The following is a 27,117-nucleotide window of genomic DNA, read 5'->3' as shown; positions in this document are numbered from 1 at the left end:
GCCGATTAACAATGTTGTGATAGTTTCAGGTGCACAGCAAAGCGACTTAGACATACATATACACGTATCCATTCTCCCCCAGACTCCCCTCCCATCCAGGCTGTCACATAACATTGAGCAGAGTTCCCTGTGCTATACAGTAGGTCCTTGTTGGTTATCCTTTTTAAACATAGCAGTGTGTACATGTCAATCCCAAACTCCCTAACCATCCCTTCCCTCCACCCTTCCCCCCGCTCCCCCCGTAACCATAAGTTCATTCTCTAAGTCTGTGAGTCTGTTTCTGTTTTTTAGATTCTGCGTATAAGCGATATCATACAATATTTGTCTTTCTGTGTCTGACTTACTTCTCTCAGTATGACAATCTCTAGGTCCAACCATGTTGCTGCAAATGGCATTATTTCATTCTTTTTTTATGGCTGAGTAATATTCCATTGTATATATGTACCACATCTTCTTTATCCATTCCTCTGTCGATGGACATTTAGGTGGCTTCCATGTCTTGGCTATTGTAAACAGTGCTGCAAGAACATTGGGGGTGCATGTATCCTTTCAGACCATGTTTTTCTCCAGATAGATGCCCAGGAGTGGGATTGCAGGGTCATATGGTAGCTCTATTTTTCATTTTTTAAGGAACCTCCATACTGTTCTCCATAGTAGTTGTACCAATTTACATTCCCACCAACAGTGTAGCAGGGTTCCCTTCTCTCCACACCCTCTCCGGTATTTATTGTTTGTGGATTTTTTGATGATAGCCATTTTCACTGGTGTGAGGTGATATCTCTTTGTAGTTTTTTTTTTTTTTTTTTTTGAATCTCTTTGTAGTTTTGATTTGCATTTCTCTAATCTTTAGCAATGCTGAACATCTTTTCACGTACCTCTTGGCCATTCGTATGTCTTACTGGAAAAACGTCTATTTAGGTATTCTGCCCATTTTTTTATTGGGTTGTTTGTTTTGATGATATTAAGCCACAGGAGCTGTTTGTAGATCTTGGAGACTAATCCCTTGTCGGTCACATCATTTGCAAATATTCTTCCCAATCTCTGGGTTGTCTTTTCATTTGTTTATGGTTTCCTTTGCTGTGCAAAAGCTTTTGAGTTTAATTAGGTCCCATTTGTTTATTTTTGATTTTATTTCCATTACTCTGGGAGACAGATCAGAAAAGACATTGCTGTTATTTATGTCAGAGAGTGTTCTGCCTATGTTTTCCTCTAGGATTTTTATAGCGTCCGGTCTCACACTTAGGTTTTTAATCCATTTTGAGGTTATTTTTGTGTACAGTGTTAAAGAATGATCTAATTTCATTTTTTTTTAATTAATTTATTTATTTATATTTTATTTTTGGCTGTGTTGGGTCTTCGTTTCTGTGCGAGGGCTTTCTCCAGTTGTGGCAAGAGGGGGCCACTCTTCATCACGGTGCACGGGCCTCTCACCGTCGCGGCCTCTCCCATTGCGGAGCACAGGCTCCAGAAGCACAGGCTCAGTAGTTGTGGCTCACGGGCTTAGCTGCTCTGCGGCATGTGGGATCTTCCCAGACCAGGGCTCGAACCCGTGTCCCCTGCATTGGCAGGCAGATTCTTAACCACTGCGCCACCAGGGAAGCCCCCTAATTTCATTTTTTAACATGTAGCTGTCCAGTTTTCCCAGCACCATTTGTTGAAGAAACTGTTTTTCCACCATTGTATAGTCTTGCCTCCTCTGTCATAGATTAATTGACCATAGGTGCGTGGGTTTATTTCTGGGCTTTCTATCCTGTTCCATTGGCCTATAGTTCTATTTTGTGCCAGTGCCATACTGTTTTGATGACTATAGTTTTGTAGTATAGTCTAAAGGGACTATATTTTAAAATAGTTTATAAAAACTTTTAGGAAAATAATCACATTTCAAAATGCGCCTATCCTTTGACCCAACAGTCCCACTTCTAAAAAATTTATTCTAAATAAATGGATGTGTGCAAATATGTGTGTACAGAAGAGCCATTACATATGCCTAGCATATGGCAGGTGTTCAATAAATACTTGATGAATGAACCATAATATTGTTTATAATAGCAAGAACTGCTAACAGGAGAAATGTCTACAAATAAACCATGACATACCCCTACCCTGAAACCCTATGCAGCTGTCAAAAACAGACCTATAATTATTGATTAAAAATACACCTATAATAAATTATAGATGTAAAAGAAAACCAGTAAAATGTATGGCCATTCCTCAAAAAATTAAACATAGAATTACCATATGATCCAGCAATTGCATATGGTATATACCTAAAAAAATTGAAAGCAGGACTCAGATATTTGTACGCCAATGTTCACAGCAGCATTAGTCACAACAGCCAAAAGATGGAAACAATTCATGTGTCAGGTGACAGGTTAATGAATAAACAAAATGTACATACAATGGAATATTATTCCAAATAGACATACAATGGAATGTTATTCAGCCTTAAAAAGCAATGTTCTAAACGTATGGACACCAAGGGGGGAAAGTGGTGGGGGCGGGGGGGCGTTGGTGGTGGTGGGATGAATTGGGAGATTGGGATTGACATATATACACTAACATGTATAAAATAGATAATTAATAAGAACCTGCTCTATAAAAAAATAAATAAAATTCAAAAATTCAAAAAAAAAGCAATGTTCTGATACATGCTGCAACATGGATTAACCTTGAAGAAATTACACTAGGTGAAATAAAGCCAGATACAAAAGGACAAATATTGTATAATTCCATGTATATGAGATATTCAGAGTAGTCAAATTCGTAGAGACAGAGAGAAGAATGGAGGTTGCCATGGGCTGAGGGGAGAGGAGAATGGGGAGTTAATGTTTAACAGGTACAGAGTTTCAGTTTGGAAAGATAAAGTTCCAGAGATAGATCGTGGTGATGGTTGCACAACAATGTGAATGTACTGAATGCCACTGAACTGTACACTTAAAAATGGTCAAAACAGTGAATTTTATGTTACATATATTTTGCTACAAAAAACAATAATGCAAACCATAACACAACTTCTAGACTGCAATGAACACAGTGTCTTTATTATTTTTGAGTCCTACGTTCATAAAAACGAGATTTAAAACTATATATATAAAACAGTACCTTGGTTATTCCTGTTCCTAGTCTCATTATTCAGGACCACCTACACAAGTCATCAAGAATAGTACCAAGTACAAATATTCTCCCTCTGAGGTTCAAAGCCTAGCTCTGTAAGTTACAATTCTAATAATTCTAAATAATTAAACATTGAATCAGAGTTAAAGCATGTAGCTTCTTTGCCTAACTTTACAATTACTTAAGATTAAAGTCAAATAAATTCCCATGTAAATTAACTCTCTTTTCCTCTTCAGCAAAAAATTCAAGCTATCTAGACTGTAAGCAGAATAAAGAGTTCAAGAAAGAGGAAAAATCAGAAATATTTGAATATGCACATTAGCAAGTCACCAGAAAACTGAAGAATAATCTATTGAGATCTGAGCCTTAAAGAATACACAGTTTATGGTTAAGATAAGTAAAATGGAGAGCCATGTCTGACATCACAGTAAATATCAAGAATAGAAAGCCCCAACCAATCCCATCCTGCTCCTTGCATCCTCAGAGAATGGTGTAACTCTGACATAACTCAAAATATTTAGTTAAGGCATACCTAGGGAATTCATTCCATCAAGGAGTGGCAGGTACTTAAGGGCCGAATCCAAATTTAGTGCTGGCTGAAACTTTATCGAGCTCAAAAGCCAGATGTTTCCAGGTGTGGGAGCAGTGCTCCTGCTTAGCCAGCTGCACTCTCACCTCATGAAATGCTGCCCTCTGACACACTCCACAAGCAAAGGAAAGCTGGATCAACACACCTGTTCTCCAAAGGAAACCAAGTCAACTACCTGGAACTGTGAAAATGAACTGTGATGTCATTTAGGGCATAGTCAGCACATAAACAGAATAGAGAGAAATAGAGGAATGCATCACATGTAGTAAGGGTGAACACTTATTCTCATTTTTCTGTCAACTCTGTCTGGGTATGTGGGTGGAGGCAGTAGGGGGTTATCAACATCAAAAATGTTTAAAAATTCACTGTTGTAGAGAAACACTTGTACACAGGCACCTGAAGACATAAGTAAGCATATATTTGTAACACCAACAAAATGGAAAAAAACAACTGTCCATCTTTAGGAGAAAAGATACACTGTGGTAGTCATACAATTAATACACATATCTGAGAAAATTAACCACAGTTACACATATCCATAAGAATGAATCTTTAAAAACATAATGTTGATTAGCCAAAGCAAGCAAGAATATACATACACCATGGTTCTATTTTTAGAGTTAAAAAATAAATAAAACTAAACAATATATTTTTGAAATACATACAAATGTGGTAAACTTTAAAAAAAGGAAGGGAATGATAAACATTCCAAAACAAAATCCTGAATAGTTTCATCCCTGGTGGAAAGACAAGTAGATTGAAAACAAGGGGAAATATACCAACAACATTGGTAATGTTCTTTTTCTTGAGTTGGGTGGTAGGTTTACAGGTATTGGTTTTATTATATGCCTCATTACTTACATACACAGTACCATATTCTAATCTATATATCAAATAGTTCATAATGGGAAGGGAAAACAGAAAAGGAAGGGAGAGAGAAGAAAAGGAAAGGGAAGAAGGACAAACATCAATAATGGACCATGGTCAACATGAACCTCCTATCTCTCCCTGCAAAGAGCACATAAACTTCCATTAAATATAGGCTCCATCCTGAAACCCCACTAAAACAAAAGTTTGTTTTGAAAGCATAAATCTGAAATGAAACGCAATTAGGTAACTTACCTATCCTCAGTTTTTAAAAATTAAGATAATGCCTAGGGCTTCCCTGGTGGCGCAGTGGTTAAGAATCCGCAGTGGTTAAGAATGCCAGTGCAGGGGACATGGGTCTGAGCCCTGGTCCGGGAAGATCCCACATGCCGCGAAGCAACTAAGCCCGTGCGCCACAACTACTGAGCCTGCGCTCTAGAGTCCATGAGCCACAACTACTGAAGACCACGGGCCTAGAGCCCGTGCTCCGCAACAAGAGAAGCCACTGCAATGAGAAGCCCATGTACCACGACGAAGAGTAGCCCCTGCTCGCCACAACTAGAGAAAACCCGCGCGGCAACAAAGACCTGATGCAGCGAAAAATAAATAAATAAAATAAATAACAATTTTTTAAAAAAGATAATGCCTAATGTAATATAAGAGGGGAAAAATGTAATTTTTAATAAAATATTTTAATATGTAAATGTTCCAGTATAACCATCCTGAAATTCATATTAATAAGAAAATAGACGCTTGCTCCCACACACAGAAATGCCATGAACAGGGACTTCCCTGGTGGTCCAGTGGGTAAGACTCCGTGTTCCCAGTGCAAGGGGGCTGGGTTTGATCCCTGGTTGGGGAACTAGATCCCACATGCATGCTGCAGCTAACAGTTCACATGCCGCAACTAAGAGTCCACATGCCGCAACTAAGAAGTCCACATGCCACAATGAAGATCCCTCATGCTGCAACTAAGACGCAGCTCAGCCAAAATAAATAAATAAATACAAAAAGAAAAGAAATGCCATGAACATGACAGCTACAAATGAAGACGGACACAAATGAGCTGTGTTGGGAAATCAAATACCACAAGGGGCAATGCCATTGGTAATATGATTTTCCACAACAGTTAACAACTCTTGTTATAGTTCTGAACAAAACAAAGTACAATTTGCTCTCCATTTACCCAGTAGTTACATCCCTGGAAAATTCAGTGTCTATTAAAGCCATGCAAAAAACCACTTTGTGTTTAAACCTAAAACAGAACTAGGATCAGATAAGTACAAACAGGTTTTTCACCCTTAAGAAGGTCTGGGGAAATGTTCAAAATTCATGCAGAACTGTCTCATACCTTGTGAGATGTATGGCATTCCTGAGTCCTGCTCACTGAATGCCAATGCTGCACCTACCCCACCTTAATCACTGTGGCAACCAAAGGTGCACGCTCAAAGATCCAAGCACATCATAGGGGAAGTACTGACTCCACTGAGAACAGGTGACTTTGAGAAAGGCTAGGTCCCAACTTGGATTCTAGACAGCCCTTATTTTTCATGACATCACGAAGCTGAATGTAAATGATAAAGTCTAACCAATTTGTAACTTTGGCAAAGGAGGAATCCTCATAAGGTGAAGAATTTATCGTTAGGGAAAATATAAAGGCAGGCAAAAACCTAAGGATATTCGCCTTAAATAAAGTTGATACATCAAACCAAAAGTTGGCAGTCTTTTCACCCAAATGATGGCAATCTTTAAGGACAGTATTGCTATTTTGCTAAAATACAACAAATGTCACAACTGAAAAACACTGTAACAAAGAGTATGTTATAGATCACAAAGCATTTTTAATTTTAATATTTATAGCAATTCTATGAGACAGATATCATTATTCTTTTCAAATTACTTATAAGGAAAACAATCTAAAAAGGGTCAAAGTCAGGGCTTCCCTGGTGGCGCAGTGGTTAATAATCTGCCTGCCAATGCTGGGTACACGGGTTCGAGCCCTGGTCCGGGAAGATTCCACATGCCACGGAGCAACTAAGCCCGTGTGGCACAACTACTAAGCCTGCGCTCTAGAGCCCACGAGCCACAGCTACTGAACCCGTGTGCCACAACTACTGAAGCCCGCGTGCCTAGAGCCTGTGCTCTGCAACAAGAGAAGCCACTGCAATGAGAAGGCTGCGCACTTCAACGAAGAGTAGCCTCTGCTCACCGCAACTAGAGAAAGCCTGCGTGCAGCAACAAAGACCCAACACAGCCAAAAATAAATTAATTAATTAAATAATTCTTTTTTAAAAAAAGGTCAAAGTCACAGAGCTAATAACCTGACAGAGACAGAACTTTAAGCCCTCTGATTTCAAATCCTGCGTCTTTCCCTCAAACTAGTATCTGCTTCACAAAGGCCCAATATGGCAATACAGATCAAAGGAAATTCATCACTCAGTACAACAGACGTCTCAATGGGAAAGGATCAATATAAAGCCTCAATCTATTTTGATATATGACAGATAGTTGCACTTATACTACATATATCAGTTGTTTCTCAATATGAGAAATTTTTAAATGTTAACAGTCTTGTCTCATATTGAAAAAGAAAAAGAAAAATACTTAAAAAGAAAAAAGTAAACTTTTAGCAGTTACCATGACATATAGTATCTAATTATTTCCTAATATCAGAAAGATTCTGGATCAGAATCCTAATGAATCTTCTACTGAATCAAACACTTCAGAATCCCACCGCAGATTCTGACAAAGAGTTAACGAAGTCTTTTTTAAAAACCTTCAGTTTGGGGAGAAATGCATAACCATTAAGAACTCTATAAAAATCTCAAGCAAAATACCACTAACGTAGTCACTAGCTGGATCAGTCCTCTCTGAAACACATATCTAAAGTTCACCTGAGAATGACTACATGATGGGATGACATATCGAATTAGTTCTCATTCATGACCAGTAGATTAAGACTCTAAATGGTATTGTGCCATGCTTCTTACTTTGAACCACTTTCTTGGTTCCAAATACCTATATGCGCACAATAGTTTACAACATAAGACAAAAATAAAAGCCCTTGCATCAGGGCTTGATGCAAGAGGAAAAAGGAAGTAGTGTGTCTTATTATTTCAGCTGAAGAAATAAGGAAGTAAGATCATTTATCAGCAAGCACAATCTTAGACACATCTCTAAAGGGCAGAATAATCGATTCGGCATAACCTTAAAAACAGTAGTAGCTGATAATCTATCAGACTCATCCTTCCACTAATTCAAACCCAAAATCCAAGAAGAAAGAATAATTTAACTGACATTTCTCTTTTAAAAGAAAAAAATTTTTAATTTATGCTTCTGAATTCATGGGTAAAGTTTAACAGACTAGAGTGAAGGCTTTAGGGGTTACAATATTCAAGCATATTAGTTATACCTAAACACACAAACTGGAAATCTGTCATAATATTTTATCCCTCCTTTTTGTTCCTCTTTCCCAAAGAGGATCTTTACCTCAGCGTAACTATGCTTGTCAAAGCCAAAACCTCTCCCTCAAAACCACCCTTTTTCCTCCCTCATGCACACTTTTAACATTCCCTTTTCCTGACTTAAAATTCACTCCGTTACAACTTCCATAATCTCTATGATCTTCACACATACTGCACTGACTTTTTTGATTAGTAGCTAATGGAAAGTACATGCAATAGAGCTTAAAAGAATATCAATTACCGGAATACCACAAACACAAAGAATAAAGCACTTCAGCACTTTATTACATTGAAAAAAAAATTTGCAATTCCTCCTGAAAAATTTCCAATTCAAGCTTGCCAAAACACAGATTAAAATTCAATTTAAATGTCCCACCCAAAAGCCTCAAAACATGCCATAATCCCCAGACACATTTGCAGAAATTTCAAATAATGATTGGCAAGTGTTTTGGGGTCACTACATATATATAATGCACACTACATATATACACACACACACACACTGTCTAAACACAGAAACCAACAAGGAATCCTAGGACTCACCTGAAAATACAACAGCTCCCATATATAGAGAACTGACTTTATGCTAGGTATTGTTCTAAGAATTTATATACAAGTGTGTAAAAGGCTTCTCAAGATGGTACAGTAAATTCACCCAAATAACAATCAATATATAAATGTATCAAATACATAAACAAACAATGCAGGACTTGGCGCAGTGGTTAAGAATCTGCCTGCCAATGCAGGGGACACAGGTTCGAACCCTGGTCCAGGAAGGTCCCACATGCCTCGGAGCAACTAAGCCTGTGTGCCACAGCTACTGAGCCTGCACACTACAGCCCGCGTGCCACAACTGCTGAAGCCCGTGTGTCACAACTACTGAAGCCTGCGCACCTAGAGCCCATGCTCTGCAACAAGAGAAGCCACCACAATGAGAAGCCCATGCACCGCAATGAAGAGTAACCCCCGCTCACCACAACTAGAGAAAGCCCGCACACAGCAACAAAGACCCAACACAGCCAAAAATAAAATAAATTTGTTAAAAATAAATAAATTAAAAGAATAAACAAACAATGCATAGCTGGCTCAAAAAACAATATAAATATCTCTCAGGCAGTGATAAGGAACAGAGATGCAAAATGATGTGATGCTGAAGCCAGAGGCCCACTGGGTTCCTGGTCTAGAAACAGGCAGTGGCAGCTGGGACTTTGGCTTTCCTGGGGAACAGGGACTAAAAGTGCTCCATATGAGACAGAGGACTTAGAGCTAGGCCAGAGCTAGGGCTGGGTAGGGCTCCCTTATAAAGAAAACAACTGCCAACTCTGCCTGAGGTTATGGGTTACAGGAAATAACCCCCAGGAAGGCTGCAGAATACAGACACAGCTTCAAAACCAAGAAAGAAACCAGGCCACCTGCTAGGTCTGTGACTGGGTCTGCAATATCCACAGTATCACCAATATCTCTGAGGGGCAGGAACTCTAAGCCTGGTTCTAGAACTGGAGTCCAAAGACAAGTGTGAAACTACTATACAAGGAGGGAGGTGAACACAAGAGGGACAAGGAAAGTTAGCTGAGACTCAAGAATAGAAGACAACTAAAGGGACTTCCCTGGTGGTCCAGCGGTTAAGACTCTGTGCTCCCAATGCAGGGGACCCGCGTTCGATCCCTGGTCAGGGAACTAGATCCCGCATGCCACAACTAAGAGCCTGCATGCTACAACTAAAAGATCCCACATGCCACAACTAAAAGATCCCACATGCCACAACTAAAAGATCCCGCATGCCACAACTAAAGATCCCGCACACCACAACGAAGATCCCACGTGCTGCAACTAAGACCTGGCACAGCCAAATAAATAAATAAATATTAAAAAAAAAAAGACAACTAAAGCTGCTGTTATATTCTGAATGACATTCCATTATCCATTTCCTGAAGGTATAACTATTAAGACCGTTTCCAGGGCTTTCTCTTACATCTCAGTATTTATAAGATAAATCCTCATTACTTAAGGTAACCAAGAAAAACCTAACACTCTTAAACCTTTTCTACCTTCCCAACAAACCAATAATCATGATAATCTGAAAAGATTATTTTTTTATATGCAATGAAGTGTCAAAAACCTATTTCTAAATGATAGCCTCTGACAACTCCAAAATCTAGCATCCAGTTTCCCACGGTTAAAGCAAACTGTCTTTATAACTAAATGTGTTGACTATGTCTACACAAACTTTAAGTGATGTAGTATCTCTCAAATTCAGCCTTCCTATTATCAACCAGACACAGGACTTTCCTACCACTAGGAAGGGAGTGGTTTCCAGCTTAAAGATGACACAATTGAAAGGTTCTGAACGGGAATTTAAAATAGTCTCTAGAAAGAATAACTCGGATAAAAAGTGTTTTGGTAAAACAAGCATCAAATTAGTAATCCACCATTTAAATTCTAGACCTACCTCTGCCACTAACTAGCTATGTGACTTTAGCTAACCTAAATTAGGCTTCATCTTTACCTGTAAAACAAACACTGTAAGTCTCTAGGACTTTACTAATTCTAACATTGTAACATTCTTTTAAACTTACGGTAAGAATGTTTGCTAAATGCAGACAAATTCAGCATGTATGCATTTTCTAGAGCATCAAAGAATTTTATAAATGCCAATGATGCCTGTCCACCGCTCTCTCCTCCCAAAAAGTTACATAAGCAAAATCTAAAAATAAATAAAACAACATTTTCTTGAGATAGTTTTCCAAAATACTTTTTAATATGGTAACATATTACATGCTAGAACTTTAACTGAGGTATAATTTATATACACTAAAATTCACTTTTAAGTGTACACTTCTGAGTTTGAAAAACACATAGTCATGTAACCACCACCACTGTCAAGATATAGAACAGTTACAGACAATATAGAACACCACAAAAAACTCCCTCCTACCCTGTGTAGTTAAACCATCCCCCCACACCCTGGCAACCACTAGTCAGCTTTCTGTCCCTTTAGTTATGTTTATTCTAAAATATCATTAAAATGGAACCATACAGTATGTGGCCTTTTGAGTCTGGCTTCTTTCACTTAGCATAATGCATTTGATACCCATCCATGTTGTTGCATGCACTGCCAAATAGTATTCCATTTTTATGAATGTACCAAAGTTTATCAATTCACCAGCTGAGGTTCATCTGGGTTTGCTTCCAGTTTGGGGCATTAGCATATAGGTTTCTGTGTGACTATAAGTTTTCATTTCACTTGAGTAAATACCTAGGAGTGGAATTACTGGATCATTATGTTAACTGTATGTTTAACTATATATAAGAACCTGCCAGGACTTCCCTGGTGGCGCAGTGGTTAAGAATCCGCCTGCCAATGCAGCAGACACGGGTTCGATTCCCGGTCCGGGAAGATCCCACATGCCACAGAGCAACTAAGCCCGTGTGCCACAACTACTGAAGCCCACGCGCCTAGAGCCCATGTTCCGCAACAAGAGAAGCCACCGCAATGTGAAGCCCACGCACCACAATGAAGAGTAGCCCCTGCTAGCCGCAACTAGAGAAAGCCCACGCGGAGCAACAAAGACCCAACGCAGCCAAAAATTAATTAATTAATTAAAAAAAAAAAAAAAAAGAACCTGCCAAACTGTTTTTTAAAAAGATTATACCAAAAATGAATAAGTTTTTTAATGGTTTTAAGGAAAAGTAAGTTTAGATCTTATGTCACAAATTTCATAGAAAGATCCTAAATAGATCCAGAAGAAATTATTTATCAGAGGAAATTATTTTCCTATGCTCTATTTATAGGAAGTAGGAGTTAACAAAGGAGGTCGATTTGATAAATAATAAATATTCATACTGATAAATATCTGTATTTATCAAATAGACAAAAAAGATTTTTTAAAGACTTTAAAATATGTCATGTTTTACACAAAAATAAACTCAAAATGGATTAAAGACCTAAATGTAAGGCCAGACACTATCAAACTCTTAGAGGAAAACATAGGCAGAACACTCTATGACATAAATCACAGCAAGATCCTTTTTGACCCACCTCCTAGAGAAATGGAAATAAAAACAAAAATAAACAAATGGGACCTAATGAAACTTAAAAGCTTTTGCACAGCAAAGGAAACCATAAACAAGACGAAAACACAACCCTCAGAATGGGAGAAAATATCTGCAAATGAAGCAACTGACAAAGGATTAATCTCCAAAATTTACAAGCAGCTCATGCAGCTCAATATCAAAAAAACAAACAACCCAATCCAAAAATGGGCAGAAGACCTAAATAGACATTTCTCCAAAGAAGATATACAGATTGCCAACAAACACATGAAAGAATGCTCAACATCACTAATCATTAGAGAAATGCAAATCAAAACTACAATGAGATATCATCTCACACCGGTCAGAATGGCCATCATCAAAAAATCTACAAACAATAAATGCTGGAGAGGGTGTGGAGAAAAGGGAACCCTCTTGCACTGTTGGTGGGAATGTAAATTGATACAGCCACTATGGAGAACAGTATGGAGGTTCCTTAAAAAACTAAAAATAGAACTACCATACGACCCAGCAATCCCACTACTGGGCATATACCCTGAGAAAACCATAATTCAAAAAGAGTCATGTACCAAAATGTTCATTGCAGCTCTATTTACAATAGCCAGGACATGGAAGCAACCTAAGCGTCCATTGACAGATGAATGGATAAAGAAGATGTGGCACATATATACAATGGAATATTACTCAGCCATGAAACGAAATTGAGTTATTTGTAGTGAGGTGGATGGACCTAGAGTCTGTCATACAGAGTGAAGTAAGTCAGAAAGAGAAAAACAAATACTGCATGCTAACACATATATATGGAATATAAGGAAAAAAAAAAAAAAAAAAAGGTCATGAAGAACCTAGGGGCAAGATGGGAATAAAGACACAGACCTACTAGAGAATGGACTTGAGGATATGGGGAGGGGGAAGGGTAAGCTGTGACAAAGTGAGAGAGTGGCATGGACATATATACACTACCAAACGTAAAACAGATAGCTAGTGGGAAGCAGCTGCATAGCACAGGGAGATCAGCTTGGTGCTTTGTGACCACCTAGAGGGGTAGGATAGGGAGGGTGGGAGGGAGGGAGACGCAAGAGGGAAGAGATATGGGAACATATGTATATGTATAACTGATTCACTTTGTTATAAAGCAGAAACTAACACACCATTGTAAAGCAATTATACTCCAATAAAGATGTTAAAATAAAATTTAAAAATGTCATGTTTGAAATCACAGTCGTAAGCTCTACAGGGACTTCCCTGGTGGTCCAGTGGCTACGACTCCGCACTCCCAATGCAGGGGGCCCGGGTTTGATCCCTGGTCAGGGAACTAGATCCCACATGCCGCGACTAAAGATCCTGCATGCCACAACTAAAGATCCCCCATGCCACAACGAAGATCCCAAGATCCAGTGTGCCGCGACTAAGACCCGGCACAGCTACATAAATAAATAAATTTCTTTTTAAAAAAAAGCTCTATAGGTCACTAACTAACGTGTGTGCACCCACTTCAATCTAGCTAGAATGTGGGTTTAAACTGTCTATTTAGAATGGAAGGTTCCAAGTGGGTAAGTCTTCACAAATCCTGGTCATTTGGAGCATAAATGAGAAAGACATAATAAAAAAGATTTGATCTTTCCAACTCACTTGTTCAACTGGCCGTCAGAAACAATTCTTAGTTTTTAGGACTTCCCTGGTGGTGCAGTGGTTAAGAATCCGCTTGCCAACGCAGGGGACACGGGTTTGATCCCTGGTCTGGGAAGATCCACATGCCACAGAGCAACTAAGCCTGTGCACCACAACTACTGAGCCCATGCACCGCAGCTACTGAAGCCCATGCATTCTAGGGCCCGCGTGCTGCAACTACTGAGCCCACGTGCTGCAACTACTGAAGCCCGAGTGCCTAGAGCCCATGCTCCGCAACAAAGAGAAGCCACTGCAATGAGAAGCCCGCGCACCACAATGAAGAGTAGCTCCCACTCACCGCAACTAGAGAAAGCCCATACACAGCAACAAAGAGCCAAAGCAGCCAAAAAAAAAAAAAAGAAAGAAAGAAATAATTCTTAGTTCTTAATGAGAGGACCGATTCATGAAAGTCTCCACTTGGTCCTTATCAATCTCCTGGTTTCACTCCCCCCTTTTTGGGGGGGGGGGGTGCCTTGCCAAATGGCATGCAGGATCTTAGCTCCCTGACCAGGAATCGAATCTGTGCCCCCTGCAGTGGAAGCGCAGAGTCTTAACCACTGGACCACCAGGGAAGTCCCTCTCTTTTTTATCCAACTAAGATTTCACAGTCCAACAATATAATCACTCCTTGAACTCAATTCAATGTTTCCCATGTCTCTCTCCTTCACACTCTCCTAGCAAAACTCCAGCTAACCTTCTCCAAGACTGCAACACAGCAGTGGAATCTTGAAGAAAATAACATATCCAGGCAGAATGGTTATTGTCATAAATTCACACTTAACAACTTCAACCAAGTTCGTGCACCTGACAAACAGTGAGGCCAAACAAACCAAAACATTGGAGTTTGGAGTGAAGAAAAATTTATTGCAAGGACCAAGCAAGGAGGATGGGGCGGCTCATGCTCAAAAGGCCCTAACTCCCTGATGGTTTTCAGGGAAGAAGTTTTATAGGCAAAATTTGCAGGGAGGGCTGCACGGTGTGTGACCTTCCTCTGAGTGGTTGGTGATGAGGTAACAGGGTGTTGTTCCAGGAATCTCAATCATCAGCCTCTGGTTCTAACCAGTCTGGGGTCCACATGCTTATGCTTAGCCTGAAGTTACCACACTCCACCTGGGTGGGGGGCCTTAGTTCCTATAGAACTCAGAGGTATGTATGTATCAAATTGCTACGCACATCCTCTGAGGAAGAACCAGGACTCTGCCCATCATTGCACTGTGGCTTCTTTCTGCATTCCTACACTCCCCCAATTAGCAACTGTTTGAATCTGCCCTTTGGAACTCAGGGAAGGTCTAGCAGACTGAAAGCCTTTTTTCTACAAACAAGAAACAGGGACACGGAAAGGCCTCTGTGCCTGGGAGGGCCCCACAGGGTCCCGCCCAGTTTCAATATTGCTCTAAAAGTTCCCTGTAGTTGCTGCTTTATACTTTTTCCTCAGTTCTTAAACATCTCTCCCCTCCTCTCCATTTCCTCCCAACTCTTTTTTTTTTTTTAATTTATTTATTTATTTATTTTTGGCTGCATTGGGTCTTCGTTGCTGCGCACAGGCTTTCTCTAGTTGTGGAGAGCGGGGGCTACTCTTCGTTGCGGTGCGCGGGCTTCTCATTGCAGTGGCTTCTCTTGTTGCAGAGCACGGGCTCTAGGCGCGCGGGCTTCAGTAGTCGTGCCACGCGGGCTCAGTAGTTGTGGCACGTAGGCTTAGTTGCTCCACGGCATGTGGGATCTTCCTGGACCAGGGCTCGAACCCATGTCCCCTGTATTGGCAGGCGGATTCTTAACCACTGTGCCATCGGGGAAGTCCCCCTCCCAACTCTTTTAATTTGACACTTTCATTAAGAAAATGGAAGCCATCAGAGGAAACCTTCCTGTTCTTTCCACAGTCAAATCTGTAACATTCCCCCAAACTGAACCAGTCATCTCCTTTTCCCCCCACTTTAAAATGAGTATCTGTGACTGACTATTAGAGTTTGCTCTCTGTATTATTTCTCTTTCACATCAAGATTTCCTTCCTTCCATAATTCTCTCTGTCCTGTATCATCAATCTTTCCTCTTCTACAAGACCATTCCCATTATCATGTAAAGATGTACCATTATCTCCCATATTTATATATTTTTAAAAGTATCCTATCATTCCCGGGGCTTCTCTGGTGGCACAGTGGCTAAGAATCCGCCTGCCAATGCAGGGGACGCGGGTTCAAGCCCTGGTCCCGGAAGATCCCATATGCCGCGGAGCAACTAAGCCCGTGCGCCACAACTACTGACCCTGTGCTCTAGAGCCCGCGAGTCACAACTACTAAGCTCGCACACCTAGAGCCCATGCTCCGCAACAAGAGAAGGCACCGCAATGAGAAGCCCGCGCACCGCAATGAAGAGTAGCCCCCACTCGCTGCAACTAGAGAAAGCCCGCGTGCAGCAACGAAGACCCAACACAGCCAAAATAAATAAATAAATAAAAATAACAAAATTTTTTTTAAAAAGTCTTATCATTCCCTACACAGCTATGCTCCACCTCCTCCCCATTTCTTAGTTACCCTTTACAGCCACACTTCTCAAAAAAGTATCAGCTCTCACCATCTCTAATTCCTAATCTTCCATTCACTATTCAACCTGCTCCAAACTGGTCTGCCTCCACAAATTCACTGAAACTGCCCTTTAAACAGACTTAAACAGATGGCACTCTTAAAGGGATAAATAGAGTTTAAATGGAGAGACTATTTACAAAGGTGTGGGCAGGATTAAGGAGATCTCTCTCTCTCTCTCTCTCTGTATGTGTATGTGTATCTCAGGGACTAGCAATCAGGAAGCTATTAACTCCTCTAAACTCGTAGAAGGTACAAGAGTACAAACTCTCACATTTGCGAAGCCTGAGGTTACCAGAACCAGAAAAGGCACCATGCAGGTACAGGTAGAGAAATGCAACCTTTGCCTAAACTTCAGCCAGGCAGGAAGGAGGAAAGGGAATAAATATGCTATTTTTCCTTCTGCTGTCCAATCTCCTGTCAATTGTACCTCTACTGGCTGAATGCAACCTGAAGTCAGAAGGCAAAGAAGCCTGAGTCATGTAATAAACAGAGGTCAGCCTTCTGAGGCACAAAGCAGGGAAGAAAAGGGCAAAAATGAATCTGGAGGGACATACAGAGAATAACCAACACAGGATCACCAATAATTTCCATTTTGGTAAATCAAATGAGCACTGACCTTCCCTCCTCTCTTGGTTTCCATGACACGACAAATCCTGGTTTCCCCCTACATAAAAGTCACTTTTCCTCCTTCACCAGACAGCTATATTTGGAGTTCCTCCAAGCTGAGGACCAGATAGTTGATCTCACCCTTTCCTCATGGCTCTCAATCCCATCTATATAATGACAATTTCCAGCAGTGCCTCTCCTTAAACTCCAGCTTTCCATAGCCCAACATTATCACATTATCATTTAGGTGTCTCTTGAAAATTTAGAGGTCCAAAACAATGATTCTCACCCTCTTTAAAGAAAAAAAAAAAAAGGGCTTCCCTGGTGGTGCAGTGGTTGAGAATCTGCCTGCCAATGCAGGGGACACGGGTTTGAGCCCTGATCTGGGAGGATCCCGCATGCCGCGGAGCGGCTGGGCCCGTGGGCCACAGCTGCTGAGCCTGCGCGTCTGCAGCCTGTGCTCCTCAACAAGAGAGACCGCGACCGTGAGAGGCCCGCGTGCCGCGATGAAGAGTGGCCCCTGCTCGCCGCGACTGGAGAGAGCCCTCGCACAGAAACGAAGACCCAACACAGCCAAAAAAATTAATTAATTAATTTAAAAAAAAAAAAAAAGTTTCTGTGGTGTCTGTCCCGTGGAAAGCACAGACAAATACAACTCACAGAGTGCCTAGCCAAAAAGATATAGATTAAAAAAAAAAAAAAAATACGGAAATGTGGACAAAGATTTGGGTTTCGCATATTCACTAAAGTTTTGTTTATAATAATTGGAAATTAACAATCTAAATATGAACACTATGGACACTGGTTGTATAAATGATGTATCCATTATTGGAATATTCTTCAGCTCTTTTAAACTGTTTTAAAATAATTGTAATGATATTAAAATGTATGTTAATAAAAGCAGGTTCAAAATTATGTATACAGTAAAATATGCAATGAGAAAAATTAAAAACAAAAAATGTTAACATCATTAAAAATAATAATTCGGGGCCAACATCATAGAAACTAGTATTATATTTCACAAGTGTCTGGGTTTTATTGTAAGAACACAAGTGATACCCCTCACTAACTAGGTCTACTGGAGGGGGAAAAAGAGACCAAAAGAATAAGAACATTCATTAAAGGAGCACACCATTAGTATTATATTATTTCAGATACGAACAGCCAACTCAGCAAATGAAGTCAAAGTCCTTCAGGGTATGCTAACAAATCTATAACAAGAAAAACTCACAAAATTCAATGCAGCGCAAATATATACCAATCATGTTTAATTTGAACTGGGGAAAATAATTAGATAATTCAGTGATTTTCCACAGGACTGAGCTCAGCTCTTTTACAAAGCAACAAAAGAAGAAGGGAAAGGCACAGCAAGAAGTCAAGCCAGCAATCTGATTTCCCAGGAAATTAGCTCTTTCTTGGCAAAGTACCGGCCTCATATTCTAAAGAAGCAGAACTCTACAAATAGAGATGAGACACAAAATTCAAATACTCTGTAAAAGATGTACACTTTTCCCTTTGCTTGTAAGACCTCCAAAAGAGAATAATTAATGCCTCTTAAAACATAGGAAAAAAGTTAAAAGCCCAATTTAGAGTTAAATGTTCTATAAATAATGTTTCTTTCAAAATGCTAAGTAATCTCACAAGTTGTAAAATAACTGTATTTTTATTATTTTTTAAATGAAGGGAAAATACCATGCTATTTCTAACCTTCAACTAGGATTACATGGAAAAGGAAACTTTGATATTATTGATATTAATTCTGGATTTTAAATTTACCAAGGTTAACAAAAATACTTATAATTTCTCTATAATGTTTTCAATCGTCACTACAAAACATTTCCTTCAATCTCCAACTTAAAAAAAAATGCCTTAGTATTTGATCTTCCTTCAGAAAAAGACTATCTGTTAATAATCCAAAAGAAAAGTCTTCTTAAGATAAAAAGGTAATAGGATAGGTGAGTTAAAGAAGGAAAAGGGGGGAGGGGTAGGAAAAGGGGTCATAATAGAAGCTTTTCTTCTTTTAAGTCACATGTTTAAAATTCTGACCCTGATTTCCATTAAACGGTCCAGCACTGAAGCTTCTGCAGAACTATGGGACATGGTTGCCTAGCAGGCAGAAAAACGGCAACTGAACTTCATTTAGTATTCAAGTATAAAGTAATGTAAAGATGAAATTAGAAAACCATGTATTTAAATCAGTGGGTTCATTTATAACCCATTCTTGCAACTCTAAACTGCTTCCCGCAGCACCATGACCCCAACTGCCACACTAGACCAAAAGGCCAACAAAATGCTACTTCAAAGAATCAGTAACAAAGCAGAAAATTTTATTAAACTTTTCTAACAAGCCAATAAACAAAAAGTAATGGTCTCAACAAATGGTGCTAAGACAACTGGATAACCATATGTAAAAGAATTACGTTGGGCCCCGTCTCCATACCATACACAAAAATTAACTCAAAATAGATCAAAGAACTAAACATAAGAACTAAAATTTGTATAAACTCTTAGAAGAAAACATAGGCATAAATATTCATGACCTTGGATTAGGCGATCGTTTCTTAGATATTATACCAAAAGCACAAACATAGCGCTATAACAAAATGAAAAAGTTTTATGCTTCAAAAAAAGTTTTGTGCATCAAGAATGTGAAAATAGGGGCTTCCCTGATGGCGCAGTGGTTAAAAATCCGCCTGCCAGTGCAGGGGACACAGGTTAGAACCTTGGTCCAGGAAGATCCCACATGCCGCAGAGCAACTAAGCCCGTGCGCTGCAACTACTGAGCCTGTGCTCTAGAGCCTGCGAGCCACAACTACAGAGCCCGTGTGCCACAACTACTGAAGCCCGCAAACCTAGAGCCCGTGCTCCGCAACAAGAGAAGCCACCGCAATGAGAAGCCCGCGCACAGCAACAAAGAGTAGCCCCAGCTTGCCGCAACTAGAGAAAGCCTGCATGCAGCAACAAAGACCCAACACAGCCAAAGATAAATTAATTAATTAATTTAAGAAAAGAAAGGAAGAAAGTGAAAATACAAGCCACATACTGGGAGAAAATATTTGCAAATCCAACATCTGACAAGGGACTTGTATCCAGAACATATAAAGGTTTTTCACACTCATAACTCAATAATAAAAGATGACCCCATTTTTAAATGAAGACCCAACACAGCCAAAAATAAATTAATTAATTTAAAAATAAATAAATAAAGTCAATTCCAGTTTTTCTAACTGCCACATTGCTTATAATCACAGTATCTGGGATATTAGCCCTTCCTAGAAAGAGAAGTCTAATATTGTTATAATTACTAATAAAAAAAATTAACATCATCATGTGTTGAGTGCCCACTATAAGCAAGGTACTATATAAAATGCTTTTCATTTAATTCTCAGCTTAGTTAAGGAGGATAAGCTCTATTTTATAGATGACAAAACTGAGGCTACAAGAGATTTAATAAACTGCCCAATTAGTCAATTAGTAAATGACAGATCCAGGATTCAAAAACATGGTCATACAATGATAAAACTTGGATTTTTCTTCCATTCTATCATTCTTTCTCAGAACACAAATGATGTTTTTTTCAATTTCATAATATGCTAGTTACAAATATACTTCTGTGATCATCAGGCTATTCTATGATTCCGTGACATTCTAGGTTGAAAAAAAAGTTTATCTTGATGAAATAATACTGGGAGCTAAAATTCCTGATAACAAAGTCAGCTATATTAAAAATAACTAAGTAAATAAACCCTTATAAATTATGCAAAGCAGTACCACATGACACAATTGAAAGGTACCCATGGAGTACTTGTGCACAGCTGACCAGGACAAAAGCATCACTTTTACTTTTCTAAGGTCAAAGGTAGTCAATCTTAAAGATATACATTTTGCTTTTTCTGTGTTCCCGACTTCCCTGACTTTGCCTTTATTCAGGAGCCAAGCAGTGTTCTACGGCTTTAAATCCCTCTTCCTCCCTAACTAAACTGGAAAAAAACTGGATAATAATCATTTTCCTAATTAACTATATCCACCTTAATATAAACAAGTTACCACAATTAATATTTTGCTATCTAATCAGAGAACTCAAGACTTTGATCCTGAACGTAAGGTATCAGCAAGCAAGTAGGGAGAAACAGAGTTTCAGTAGAGAGAGAAAGGGAAGTCACTGAACATTAATTATTAAGCAGCCCCTTGGTTAATCCATTTAAGATGACTGGGAGTCTCTTCCTACTGCCTAATCCCAGACTCCATTAGAAAGGACAACTGGGAAGACCTGGCCTAGTTACAACTGTTGGGCACCTATTCCCAAGAACTGGAGAAGCAGAGACAAGTGTCCAGCCTTCTAAATCCACATGGTCCTGCAAAGGCTCCCATCCTAGGACTAGCAATTCTCAGTGTATTCATTTGTATTCTGACATGCTTTCCTGAGTGGAACACAACAAAGAAAGAGTTCTAACAAGCAGAGTGAAAAATATGTCCGTGCGAGAATGTTGCAAATAGGATCATCCTCCTTTACATATGTCACTCCAGGAAAACTGCCAAGAAAGGCTCACTCCTCTAGACATACTTCCTGCAGATCCTCCGACTCCTCCTTAAACATATCAGTATTCTCCTCATTCTCCCTTAGTCTCAAACCTTTTGCCCCAAGATTTCCAAGTGCATATTTTATATTCTCAAAAATATATGGCAATATGATAATGACATCCTATTTATCAGTACCTGTGTCTCATATTTGAACAAACATCCTAAAGCCTTATATAGAATTTCCATCTTTAATAATGAGATTTCCAATACGTTATATTACTGAATATAAATTTTCTTTGCAAATAAATTTTTCTTTATTTTTAAAAAATTGTATTTCTTTGCAAATAAAGGATTTATCATAATGTCAAGATAAAAAATAAGATAGCAAAAAAAATTTTTTTTAATTGAAGGAGTACAATTGTTTCCTTTCTCCCTAGCCCCACCAAGGAAACATATATCAGAGTTCAGAAACTGGCAGAACTCAAGATCCATTCCATAGAAATCAAAATTTATTAAACACAATAGATGTATTTTGGCAAGTCCAAAATAAAACGTAGCTTTCCAAGTACTCTATTAAAAGACTTTTTTTTAAGGTAATAAGTTTACCAAGGGACCTTTTCTGATAAAAGGAATTCTCCCAGCAAACTAAAAACCAGACATTGGGGTTTTGTACTTTCACAGAACTAGATTTTCAGGCAGCACATTTCCATTAGGATTTATTGTATGAGTAGTTGAAGAGAAAGAAGCAGAGAAAGCAGATCAGAAGCGATTTGTAACAGACAAAACTTTATTGAAATAGAAAATAAACTTAATTAACTAGTGTTAATTGAACTTCCACTTTTAAAAACCATTTACCTGAATAATCTTTGAAACTGGAAAATGAGCCTCACTAAATTGTACCATCAGGAGCAGTTTCTCTGGGATTTAAAAACCACCATTTTTTCAACTACAGATTAACAAATCTCACTGTAAAAACGGTTGAGCAATCAGAGCTATTCCTAGATAAGTATGATTAAATTATGGGTGAATAATAAGTCAACTGAGTAAAGTCCATTCATTAAAAAGCAAGTAAGTGGGGGCTTCCCTGGTGGCGCAGTGGTTGAGAATCTGCCTGCCAATGCAGGGGACACGGGTTCGAGCCCTGGTCTGGGAGGATCCCACATGCCGTGGAGCAGCTGGGCCCGTGAGCCACAATTACTGAACCTGCGCATCTGGAGCCTGTGCTCCGCAACAAGAGAGGTCGCGACAGTGAGAGGCCCGCGCACCGCGATATAGAGTGGCCCCCACTTGCCACAACTAGAGAAAGCCCTCGCACAGAAACGAAGACCCAACACAGCCATAAATAAATAAAATAAATAAAATTTTAAAAAAAGAGAGAGTTCCTACTCTCGCTTTGGTTCGTTGTCCATCAGTCAACAGGTCACCCCTGAGCAATTTGTGAACACCCAAAGTGACTCACAATTTAAAAAAAAAAAAAAAAAAAAGCAAGTAAGTAATCAAACTAGTTAATGTCCACAATTATGAAGAATGAATTTTATATTTTTCCCACACTCGATTACTAAGATTTTACATTCTTCCATCAGTTAGTAAAGAACAATGATCTGTACAAAAGTGCCCATCAACTGTACAATGACTTAACAACCATTTTGGTGGTAGGGATACTTCATTTAACTCAAAGCAAGGAATTCAAAAGCTTTCATCCTTGGAACCTTTGTCACAAAAAATTAGTAAATTTGTTTTATGAAAAGACTGCTTACGTTTTTCAACTCAAAAATGAAATAATTACATGTTTTATAGTCTTCCAAACAAAAATTAAAATTTTAATAAAATATAATAAAAACATGAAATAGAACTAAAAATTATTTTTGAGAGAGAAAAAAATCTAAAAATCCTGATGCAAAGCTACTCCAAAAGTTTCTTCACAATTTCATAAAACATTAATGAAAGGGTTATAAATCCCCTAGATTAAAGATTTTAAAGAGAGCTGTAAGAATCTTTCAGTTTTCAATACTGTTTTCTCTGTCCTTATGTCCATTAAAACAAACATAAATCAACTCTTTCTAAATATAAACCATCTAGTCTTATAGAAGAAAAATCAAACGAAGAACAGCACAAAACATACATATATATTCTTAATATAGCTTAAAATAAGTATATAGATTACATTTGGGTCCCTCAAACAAGTTAAATTTACAACTCTATGCCACATCCAGATCATTCTCAAGGGAGAAAACCATCAAAACAAAAGCTCCTGCTTAATAAACTATTTACTTTGTAGTTAAAACTCTACCCAGGTGCATCTGAGCATTATTACTATGTCTCCTCTCTTCAAAAACCTAGAAATCTAAAATACACAAGTATATCTGGTTCCCTTAAAAATGCTTTTATATTACATATTTTGTATTAAGGCCATGAAAACTTTAGAATTCCTTTACTCTCTAAAAAGGAAACACCCTTTTGCTTTTCTCTTTTGAAATGTGTCTTATTTGGTTTTTGCTTACTTTCTATACTTGAACTGTTCTCAAACCAGTCTATTTGTGTTGGTTGTTTACTGTCAACACGTCTGTGTATACTTAGGTTTTTTACAGACAGTGCTTTACAGTACACTGGTAAAAAAGAAAAGGTAAACAAGAGGGCATGAGTGAAACAAAAGTGGACCACATCTGAGAAACACCACTCAATTTCACCTCTCTACCTCAAATTCCCTTTAGTCCTCATGCTAAAGATTCTCAGTATTTAAAAAGAAGCACAACACAATGTATGATAAGGCAAACACAGGAGAAACCAAATCAGAAACTGAAGAAATTTAATAGAATGTATCAACACCTGAGAAAATTACCACAAAAAGAAAAATAAATAAACAATAAACCCAGTCCCTGGATGTCCCTACTGAAGGGCTGCTTTTGCTGCAGTGCATGGCTCAAAACAGTTTTACAAACTCCTTTTAATGTAAGAAATACATTTTACATTGTGACCTAGTATACACATGTATGAGCAAAATTTCCCAAAACAATATTTTTCCTTGCCACGTACAATGGTAGTCAATTCTGTTCTATTCTGTTTTATTTTTATTCTATTTTATTTTTAATCAATTTAACCCACTAAATTGATTTTATAAGTTACTAATAAATCATGATCCACAGTTTGAAAAACACAGGCTTAAAATAGGGCATCCCTTATACAGTATTAGGATCTTTTCCTTGCAATTTGCTTCTACCTGTCTCTAGCAGGGTAGACAAGTATTTTAAGGTTGCTACATTACTACTGTTTTCAATAAAGCAAGTGGTTCCCCTGACCAACATAAGCCATCACCTGAGATAAATGCAAACTCTCAGGCCCCATCCCAGACCTACTGAACCAGAAACTCTGGGTGGAGCCAGCAGTTTACATTTTAGCAAGCCGTCCAGGTGATTCTGGTTCAAGTTAAAGTTTGAGAACAACGCATTAAAGAATTCAGGACTTTCTTTATCCTCTACACATTTAATAATCCAGTACAGTGCTTACTTTGTGCCAGTCACTATTCTAAAAGTTCCACAGATATTAACTCATGTGAAAATACAACCCTAAGAAGTAGGAAGTATTGTTATCCCTATTACACAGATGAAACTTCCACACAGAGAGAGATTAAGCTGTCAAAGCTAAGTGGTAGAACTAGAATTCAAATTTATTTCTAATTTGGCGAAAGTTAAGCCTGTCCTCTTCATGCCTCTCTTCTTTCTGATTAAGTCCCCGGTCCCACTCCTTTAGTTCAGCTATCCCCTTTTCCCCTTTCAAATTACCCATCTTGTCAATGTCCTTATTTTCTAACATTATTGCTCGCGTCCTAAAACAAATTTCTTTTCTAAAGCATTGGAATGTAAGTCACAACCTTGCTTTTAGAACCCTTTCTCTGCTCCTAGATGGCATCTTAGTATTATGAAGCTGAAGGTTCTTCTATTTCTAAAGTCCTTAGAACCTATTAAGGGCCCCATGTTAATTTCTCATATCTACTGTTCCGGCCAGTTTCCACAAGACCACTAGTCTCTTCCTGAGCAACTTTCTCGCTCCCTCCTACTACGCCCTACCTCCTACTCCCTTCCTACAAGGAAACAACTTCTCCCGCCCACCCCCGTGTCATTTTGCTTGACTTATCTCCAACTGAGAGAACTTCCATTCCTCAGCTAAACCCCTCACCACAGTCTCAAACCCAAGCTACCCCTCCAGGACTTTTTTCAAAACCCTGGTTTCCCGGGGACCCTCAGACCCAGGAGTTCCCAGGCCAGTCTTGGATTTCCCATCCCAGACCAGCGGTGGGGGGCAGGGCGCTCCCGTTCCTCCCCAAGCTGTTCAAGGTCTCCACGAGTCCGACACTCCAAAGCCCCGCAAGAACCCCAAGAGCGCTCCTCTCTCGGATGGCCGCCTTTCTCAGGAGGATCCCCAGGTGCCTCCCTGCCTTTCCTCAACGCCCTCGCTGAGACCCCGGCCGCCCTCGGCCTCCCTTCTCCCTCGGACCCGGGCCACTCCCAGTCTCCCGGCCCCCCAGCTTTCTCCTCTCGGGCCGCTCCCGGGCTTCCCGGGTTCCCCTTCCTCCTCGCACCCAAGCTGTCCTGGGTATTCCCGAGTCACCCCGCCCGCGGACCAGGTCGTAACCGGTCACCCCGGGTCACCCCGTTCTCTGGGACCCCAGACACCCCCATCTCCCCAAGGACCTACCCCTCAAACACCGGACGCCGGGCAGTGCCCCAGACCCGCGCAGCTAAGCGTCCCAAGGGACCTCCCGGCCTGACCCGCTTGGGTCCGGCCCCAGCCTACCTTGCCACCACGAACTCCGCCGCCAGGAGCCGGACGGCTCTCCCACCAGCCCAGTCAGCGCGAACTGGCCGCCGCCGCCGCCGCCGCCGCCGCCCCCGCCCTGGCCCCGACCGGGGCCCGACCCGGCCCGCAGTCCAGGCCCCCTTCCGCTGGCTTCCGCCTCGGGAGCGCCAAGCTGGAGTTTCCGCCCCGCGACTGCCCCCAGACCTCAGGTCAGCGTTACCGGTACTCACCTGCCGCTGCCCCCGGCCAACTCCAGTGCCACTGCCTCTACCTCGGGCGCCAGTAGCCACCTAGCGCCACCACCTCCCCCATGACAACAGGCCCACCCCGCTTCACACTTCCTATCTCTCCATTGGGTAGTGGGGCGGCAGCTCTCTGCTCTTATTGGTTTAGTTTACCCGTCCGTCAAAGCTTCCTTACCACCCCTTTTCCTGACCCGGTATTAACCCCCCTCCCGGACCTGGAGCGTCCTAGACCAAGCTTTAGTTGTAATTGGCTGATGGTTGGGCAGTTCAAAGTTCTGATAGGCTGCCGAAAGTGTCTGTTAAGTCAACTGGCAAAGGATGTGACCGCCATGGTTGGTTCGAGCTTGGGCGCAGTTTGGTTGCGCAGTAGAAAGCAAGGAAGGGGCAGACGCTCACGTCCGAGGGGAAGGGTTAACTCTTCGTGGTAGAGTTAACTCTGGAAACTCGTCCGTTTCTCCAACTTCCTCCCTATAAGGAGAAGCTTATCACTGCTAGCTTACCCAGAGGGTAGTACTTACAAAACAGCAACATCAGAGGTTGTGTTTAAAAATCATTTACAACCCCTTGAGAGAAAAGCAGTATACAGATTAAAATTTCCCCTTCTTGAGGTCCTA

The 27,117-nt window shown here is 40.1% G+C and overlaps 1 protein-coding gene across 14 annotated transcripts in view; it reads right to left on the bottom strand.

Annotated features, from left to right (window-relative positions):
- Positions 1 to 26,619, bottom strand: part of NUMB (NUMB endocytic adaptor protein) — a 182,354-nt gene extending 155,735 nt beyond the window's left edge. For 12 of the 14 annotated variants that reach the window (XM_082383895.1, XM_082383886.1, XM_082383900.1 and 9 more), the window contains exon 1: positions 26,489 to 26,619. The gene's annotated coding sequence lies outside the window, so the exon portion shown is untranslated. Of the gene's footprint in view, positions 1 to 26,255; positions 26,424 to 26,488 lie in introns of those variants that run through there. The other 2 variants (XM_082383893.1, XM_082383891.1) reach the window with 2 other exon arrangements.
- Positions 26,620 to 27,117: the final 498 nt, after the last annotated feature.

The sequence above is a fragment of the Balaenoptera borealis genome (genome assembly GCF_965194805.1).
Source record: "Balaenoptera borealis genome assembly, chromosome: 3".
Taxonomy (NCBI): Eukaryota; Metazoa; Chordata; class Mammalia; order Artiodactyla; family Balaenopteridae; genus Balaenoptera; species Balaenoptera borealis.
This window is presented reverse-complemented; position numbering and strand designations above follow the sequence as displayed.